This window comes from Taudactylus pleione, unplaced genomic scaffold (genome assembly GCF_031769625.1).
Source record: "Taudactylus pleione unplaced genomic scaffold, aTauple2 ptg000095l, whole genome shotgun sequence".
Classification (NCBI taxonomy): domain Eukaryota; kingdom Metazoa; phylum Chordata; class Amphibia; order Anura; family Myobatrachidae; genus Taudactylus; species Taudactylus pleione.
In genome coordinates this window covers 10,885,134-10,892,399 of record NW_028284497.1, presented here as the reverse complement: position 1 = coordinate 10,892,399, position 7,266 = coordinate 10,885,134, and the positions used below count along the sequence as shown (strand labels likewise).

Sequence of the window (7,266 nt, the reverse complement as noted above, 5' to 3'; positions counted from 1 at the left end):
ATCTCCCACTCCACGTTTACTTGCCTGTTATGCATTCATTGAAATAATAGGTCATGCTCACGGACTCTCTTGGGAAGATTGGAAATCCCCACGGGGAACAGATTTACTTAATTCAATTGTTAAAGAAACAACAGTTAATAATGTGAAATTTCAAGGGCCCACTCAGACTATAATACAATACAACCAGGCTTTGTTAACATTTTGCATTCTCTAACTCATTGGCATATAGTTATTGACCATATACCTGACCAATTAATTTGTGATTATTGTCAGCAATTTGTGGCTAGATAAAAGCAATCTAAAGGAGTTGTTGAGTTACATCCATAACTCATGATAATAATATAGAAATATAGCCAGATACTAGAATCATACCCTTAGACCAATCATTTGTCTCTAAATTTTTTGTTTAAGTTTGTTGAACCCAGATATATTATATGTATATGTTTGATGTTCATACACTATTTATGTTACTACATGAGTTAAGTTTAAGGTGTTTTTAAAAGGTACCTGTAGTTAAGATGTATTTAAAAGCCTCCATGGAGCGTTATTAACCTAAGCGCTATTATTATTATTATTTTTTTTTTTGCTCTTTTCTTTCTTTTCCTCTATAGGATCATGATCAAGGTTTCTTTTCCCAACTTTACACCAGAGAAAAACATGTTTGTTATATGCCTTTGTCAAAAATGATAACATATTATTGTTTTGTTTCCACAGAACTGAAGTAAATTGTTAACGCTTTCTGCATGATGACATATAACTATCTATTATCAGTTTGATCTACCCTTTAGTATTGAGACTGGATAGAAGTATAAAGTAGAGCAGTTTACTGTAGATCTTGTATGACTGCTAAAAAAAATACCTTATAGTTTGTGTGCCTTGTAATGGACAAAGGGTGGAGGATGAGAACACTGGTGAGGGAGGATATGGTGTGCACTAATATATTCTCAAACTGGGTAGAGTAATTCCCTGCTGCTTCAAATACTGCCGTGTTTACCGAAAAAAAAAATTGTACAAGAATTTGTGTATAGATATGGTATCCCTAAGATTATTGAAAGTGACAGGGGTACCCATTTTTTTTGGTGAAGTCTTTCAGGTCATGTGTAAGCTCATGGGCATTAATAGTAAACTTTATACTCCCTTCCGACCCCAAGCCAGTGCGAAGTTGGGGAGAATGAACAGCACTATTAAGAACAAATTGAGCAAGGTGATGACTGAAACAGGATTAAATGTGACCAGAGGCACTAGCATCAGAACCACTGCCAGACCCCGCTTAACCTATCACCCTTCAAAAACCTTTTTGGATGACAGCCACACGTAATGATAGATCCCCAGGATGACTACGCTCAGCTTTCCTAATAGACAGGTGGGAAGGACCATACCAAGTTTTGTTGATCAGCACGACATCACTGAAAGTAGCCGAGAGAGAGACTTAGGTCCACTCCTCCCATTGCAAGAAGGTCGCTAACCTGGAGAGAACTCGTGAAGTAGAAAAAGGTGAATCCACACTAATATCACTTGAGAACCTGTTCCAGGAGGACAGAAAGGTAGCACTGTTGAACTGTACTTGAGCATATACACCCAGAAACGAATACCAGTCAAATGGGGGAGATGGGGACAGGATTCTTTGTCAGAATAATGTGTTCAATGATAATGATGCATTCTGTTCCTTATGTTCTCCCAGATGATGTGTATTTCATATGTGGAAGGAAAGCGTACAAGTGGCTCTCTCCGAACTCTGAAGGTTTATGCTATCTCGGAAGGGTACTACCAGAAATCATGACCCTTACTCATGATAAAATGATAGACATTCACCACAACTCTCCGTCTCCTTATAGCCATACTCATTATGAATACATTTATAAAAGACACATCATAGACAGGGGAGACTCCTTAGCCTCAAATTTGATACAGGAATCCACCGGGATTCAATTCCTCATGCCTTAGATATCACCCGTATGGCCAGAGTAGTTATAAATTATAGGTACATCCAAGCATTGGCAAATTTGATTGATAACATCAGTGAGATGTATGATGATACCTTCAGGTTTACTGGTAGGGAATTGCAAGCCTACAAGAAAGAGCTTGTGCAACACAGGATGGTTTTGAATTATGTCACGGCTGTAATGGATGGGTACTGTGTAACCTTAGCAACTCAGTATGGAATAAAATGCTGCACTTACATCACCAATAGTACAGATGATCCGAAGGAGGTGAATGAGCAGAAAATGGACGAAATACTGCAGCTAAGTGGGAATTTAGGAGGAAGCACAACCTCACTTTAGCTGCCGTGGGCAAGGATTTAACTGGATGGGTCACCTGGTTGAACCCACTCAAGTGGTTCTCTGGGTTAGGAGAGTGGGCACAAGAAATGGTGACGAATGTAGGGAAACTTCTACTCTGTATCCTGGGCGTCATCATACTTATCGGCCTGATATTCAAATGTGTTCCAATTATGACCCAGCAAAAGAGGGCAATCAGAAATAAAAATCTAATGAGTCTGTGGAGGGGCAGTGTTGAAAATGTGGCAGATTTGGTGTATAATCCTGAAATTTAAAGCACAATCAAGTAATAGAAATGTGAATAGGTTTAGTCATGCTTAATTATATGTATAGTAAATGTTACAGCAGACATCATAGAAAATGTAGTCCTAATTTCCCCAAGCATTCTTTATAGGTTAGATGAGCTCCAACGTTCTACCAATGATCCCCAGAGGATCCGTTGATTGCGTATAGGTTGACTTGCCCTTACCATTGTAGTCCCCAACACAGATTGAATAGTCGATGTCTGACTTGTGATATAGATATGTATACATATGCCTAAGTTATCAATTAGTGTTTGTATGTATTTAATATGTTTTTTTGAAGTATGATAGTTTATGAAGACTATCAAAGGCTGGACTGTCAAAGTCAAAAATATTAAATACACTACAAAGTAACTTATATCCCATATTTTACCATTAACTGGCATATTCTCATAGATTTTAATGCAATAGATAATTATGGGTTAGCCAGTTAACCTCCAAGGAGTTGTGGGTCATGTTTGCTGGCATGGGTTGGATGTTTCTGCTCAAACAACCATGGTTTCATAAAATGTGGAATTTCTATTCATCAACATTCCCCTGTGTTTGATGTGTAAATAAACATTGTCATGCCTGGGATCTAACAAAATATATGACTTCTTATCTGCTGATATCATGGCTCCTCTTTTGGCCCATACTGGACAATAGACATGTCAGTTTATAATTACCAAAGGTACAATACTTTGATCCTCATTAAGAACTGTAGGCATACACCTATGCATACCACTATCTGTGTGCATTGAACTAAGCAGGAAAAAAACTTTCTCTTATATAATGACCCATAGTCTCATTGTGAAACAAATAAATCTACATGCATGCTACTAAACAGTTAACTTATACAGTATGTTCAAACCTATTTGATTTATTTATTTCTTTGAAATGTATATGTGCAGTGTATCTGAAATAACAATTGGCGATGTTTTATTTCTGGCGATGTCTCTTATCCTCATATTCCTAGAAATATATTTAATTTTACAAATGATTACCAGCTAGCTGCGGTGGCAGTTCCCCCCTTGTGGCCATGAGAGATTGATTCAATTGGCCACACATTAATCTTCTAACATAATTGTTCCCAATGCATTTTGAGGCATTTCTTCAAACCAAACTTTCCTTTCATAATCATTATCTTACTCTATTGTAATTTCATTATATATATATACTGTATAGATATAGAATGAATTAGACATTTATATAACATGTCCAATGTATTATATATATCCCAGCTTTCGTGGCTCACACAATACATATAGTCAAGGGATGGAACCACATATTAACATCATGTTTGGGGTCCTAATGTACAGAATTGTGTTAGCATAAATCCAGTCATTGCGAATAGATTGTCGCACATTGTGGCAAGCAGATATTAGCAATGCCGGATTTATGTTTAATAATAGCATATAACAATGGTTGATTTGAGCTAGTTTTTTGGAGGAAACCCAGAGATGAACTCCTGTAACAGCATCTTGAGCCTAGGCATCGGCCACTGTTTGAACCAACCAATGACCCCCAGTCAACTGGAAACGTCCCGCCCCTGGATCAATGGAAGATGACACTGCCTGCTATTATACACACCCATAATTTATCTGTATAAATTATGCTCCCCTGATCCAGAGAGCAGTAGCTGTATTCTACCAGTCATCTGGTGATGACTGTACCCTGGATCCGGGGAGCACATGCGAACGTATGTATACTGGTTAGTAACTATGACCTCTTCTCTTGAACTATATTGTACAACTGTATGACTTGTAATAATAATGTTATATATACTTAAAATACAATATTTTCTTTTTTGCGTTGGACCACAGAAACAGGTGTGTGTGTGTTCACTTGCTTTCTCATAAGGTTATTATACTGTGATATATTGTACTGTATTAATATTGTATTTTTGATATAAAGATAGCATCTATTATGCATATTAGTGGTGTTACAATAAGGGAAGGTATTGTGTATGCATCACACGTTGCGTACACTGTTAATCCTAATTTGCGTATCGCCATACGCCAGGCACGTCCACTTGGCGCGAACAGCCATATAGAGATTTAAAGTAGGATTTCACAGCTTCAGCACCAGTTTCTTCATCACTTTCTTTTTCAGCAAACAAACACAAATATCTCCAACTTTTTTATTTTATAATTATAGCTGCAGCTTGTTCTTACTGCTCCCTGCTATGAAGCAGATGATGTATTTTCTCCTGTCTGGTATACTGTAGCTTCATTTTAGTTGTGTTTACTATGTTTCAATAAAATAATTATTAGTCACAATCTGGGAACATATTTGTTTTGGAGCAGCTTAATATTTACTGAACAAAATTAACAAGTATGCAAATGTAATATTATTGATTTTGCTGATTTTTGGTATTATGTTACTAGGGATTCCAACATCAGCAATAATATGTTTGTCACAGTCAGTTATTTCCAATCAATATGTTACTCAGACTGCAATGCTATCATAAAGTTACTAGAAACTCAACATAAATACTAAAGGGTCTATTTTGCATAAACAGAAGTAATAGTGTGAAATGTATGGCATGTTATCTCTCAAAATTTCACAACCTTTATCATGCTGTTTGACTCCTGGGGCAGACCTTGTACTAAAGGTCTGTCCCTCAGAAGTGCTTTGAGATGTTTCTCGCATTACTGAAGTGAGAAACATGTACTATTGATGTGCAGTTCAGTAAACTGATGCGTCTCATGAAATCAGATAGTTGAAAAAGTGAGAGTCTGGGCAGAGGCGTATTAAGAGCAGATGGAGCCCATGTGCAGTCTCCATCTGGGGCCCCCTCCTCTCTCTCCGGTAGCTGGCAGTGCACTGAGCACAGTGCTGCATCTAGTAGAGTCTACTGCACTTGCACGAGTCACCAGGAAAATGGCATGGCTGCCATTTACCTGGTAATTTCCCCACTGCACATGCGCAACATACCAGGAAAATGGGCGCAAGTCCATTTTCCAGATGTTTTTGTGCAGGACTGCGACACCCAATGCGGGACTTCAGAGAGGTAAGTATTAAGAAATATGGGTGCAGGGTGTGTGGAATGGGCCTGCACACCCTGTACCCATTTTAAATTCACCTCTGAGTCTGGGGAACTGGGATGAGACTGCACTGACAGAACTGCTGGACTGGAGAACGCTACTCACTGCAACTTAGAAGCTCCAGACAGGGAGCTTTTAGGATCAGAACTTGATGGTTCAGAGGAGTCCTTTGTGTCATTCTTCTCTCACATTATGAGCAATAATATGAATCTCAAGTTCACATGCAGTACCAGCGATTTGTCAATTGAATTTCTTGATCTGGTGCTAACACACAAGGAAGACAAAACAATCACAAACAATTTTATAAAAAAGGTAGACACCAACAGCTACTTACACTATAAAAGTGGTCACCTAAATCGATGGAAGGACAACATCCCGCACTCACAATTCCAAAGGATCAAACGCAACTGTAGCAAAGAAGAAACAGCGAAAGAACAAATACAGCTATACACTGACATATAAAGAGAAGGCTAGACGAAGGGACAAGGCAGTCCCCTTCATAACCACATACTGTACAATAACCAGGAGAGAAAAATTAAGAACACACTGACAAAACATTGGCATATCCTACTTATGAACCCAATCCTGAAGGAAATACTCCCACTGAAACCTTCAGTGGTGTATAGAAAGGCCAGATATCTGAAGGACTCCATAGCCCCAAGCATGATGCAAAACACAAATGCCCAAAGAACTCACCCCATAGAGAAATGCACAGGGAGTTATAAATGTGGGAAATGCAACATTTGTAGATATCTACATCCACAAAGGAGAACTTTTAAAAACTCGGACAATTCTAAAGAATACAAAATTAAGCAACATATGAATTGCAATTCTACATCTGTTATATACATACTGGAGTGTACCTGTGGAATCCAATATGTCAGGAAGACAAAAAGACCTCTACGTATTTAAGAACATGTTCGGAATAAAAAGAATAAAGTAGAGGGACATGCCGTATCACAACATTTTTCATTACATCATAACTCCAACCCAGAGGATCTAACTTTTAAACATATTGAACAAGTAATATTAGGAGAAAGGAGAGGAGACTTGGCTAATAAACTCTCACAACGTGAGATGTACTGGATTTTTTAACTGAGAACTTTGGTTCCATATGGGTTAATGATAGCTATGAAATAGCTCCATTTTTATTACTTGAATCTCTTTCAAATTTGGTTATCATGATCTTCCTTAGGACGTTGTACTGGGGAATACAGTGTACTGGACATTTGTCTACTGTCATACCACCCTCTTAATACCCAATGGCGTCTGATCTTGGAAGTTAAGCATTGTTGGGCCTGGCCAGTATTGGGATGGGAGACCTCCTGGGAAGACTGGGTACTGTAGACTTGAAATAACTGTGCACTGTATAGACCATCCAGACTACTGCATCATAGAAGGATCATGCTTTATAAAATTTCAATATGTAAGAGATCTATTCCTGAACATCATGGTCTCTTATTTTTTGTGGCTGCTGTGAATATGGAAATTTCTTACTGGTTTCGTTAACCTCTATAGGAAGTTGTAAAATAACCTATAGCTTATAATATAATTCCTCACCCCTTAGCAATGCTTTGGTCATAAAAAATATTGAATTCTATATTATGGTTGAGAGATGGCAGATCCATCCATGTGAAATGCTATATACTGTGTAATATA

At 37.9% G+C, this 7,266-nt stretch overlaps 1 pseudogene; it reads left to right on the top strand.

Annotated features, from left to right (window-relative positions):
* Positions 1 to 6,838: 6,838 nt before the first annotated feature.
* LOC148526581 (5S ribosomal RNA) lies at positions 6,839 to 6,957 on the top strand (annotated as a pseudogene).
* Positions 6,958 to 7,266: the final 309 nt, after the last annotated feature.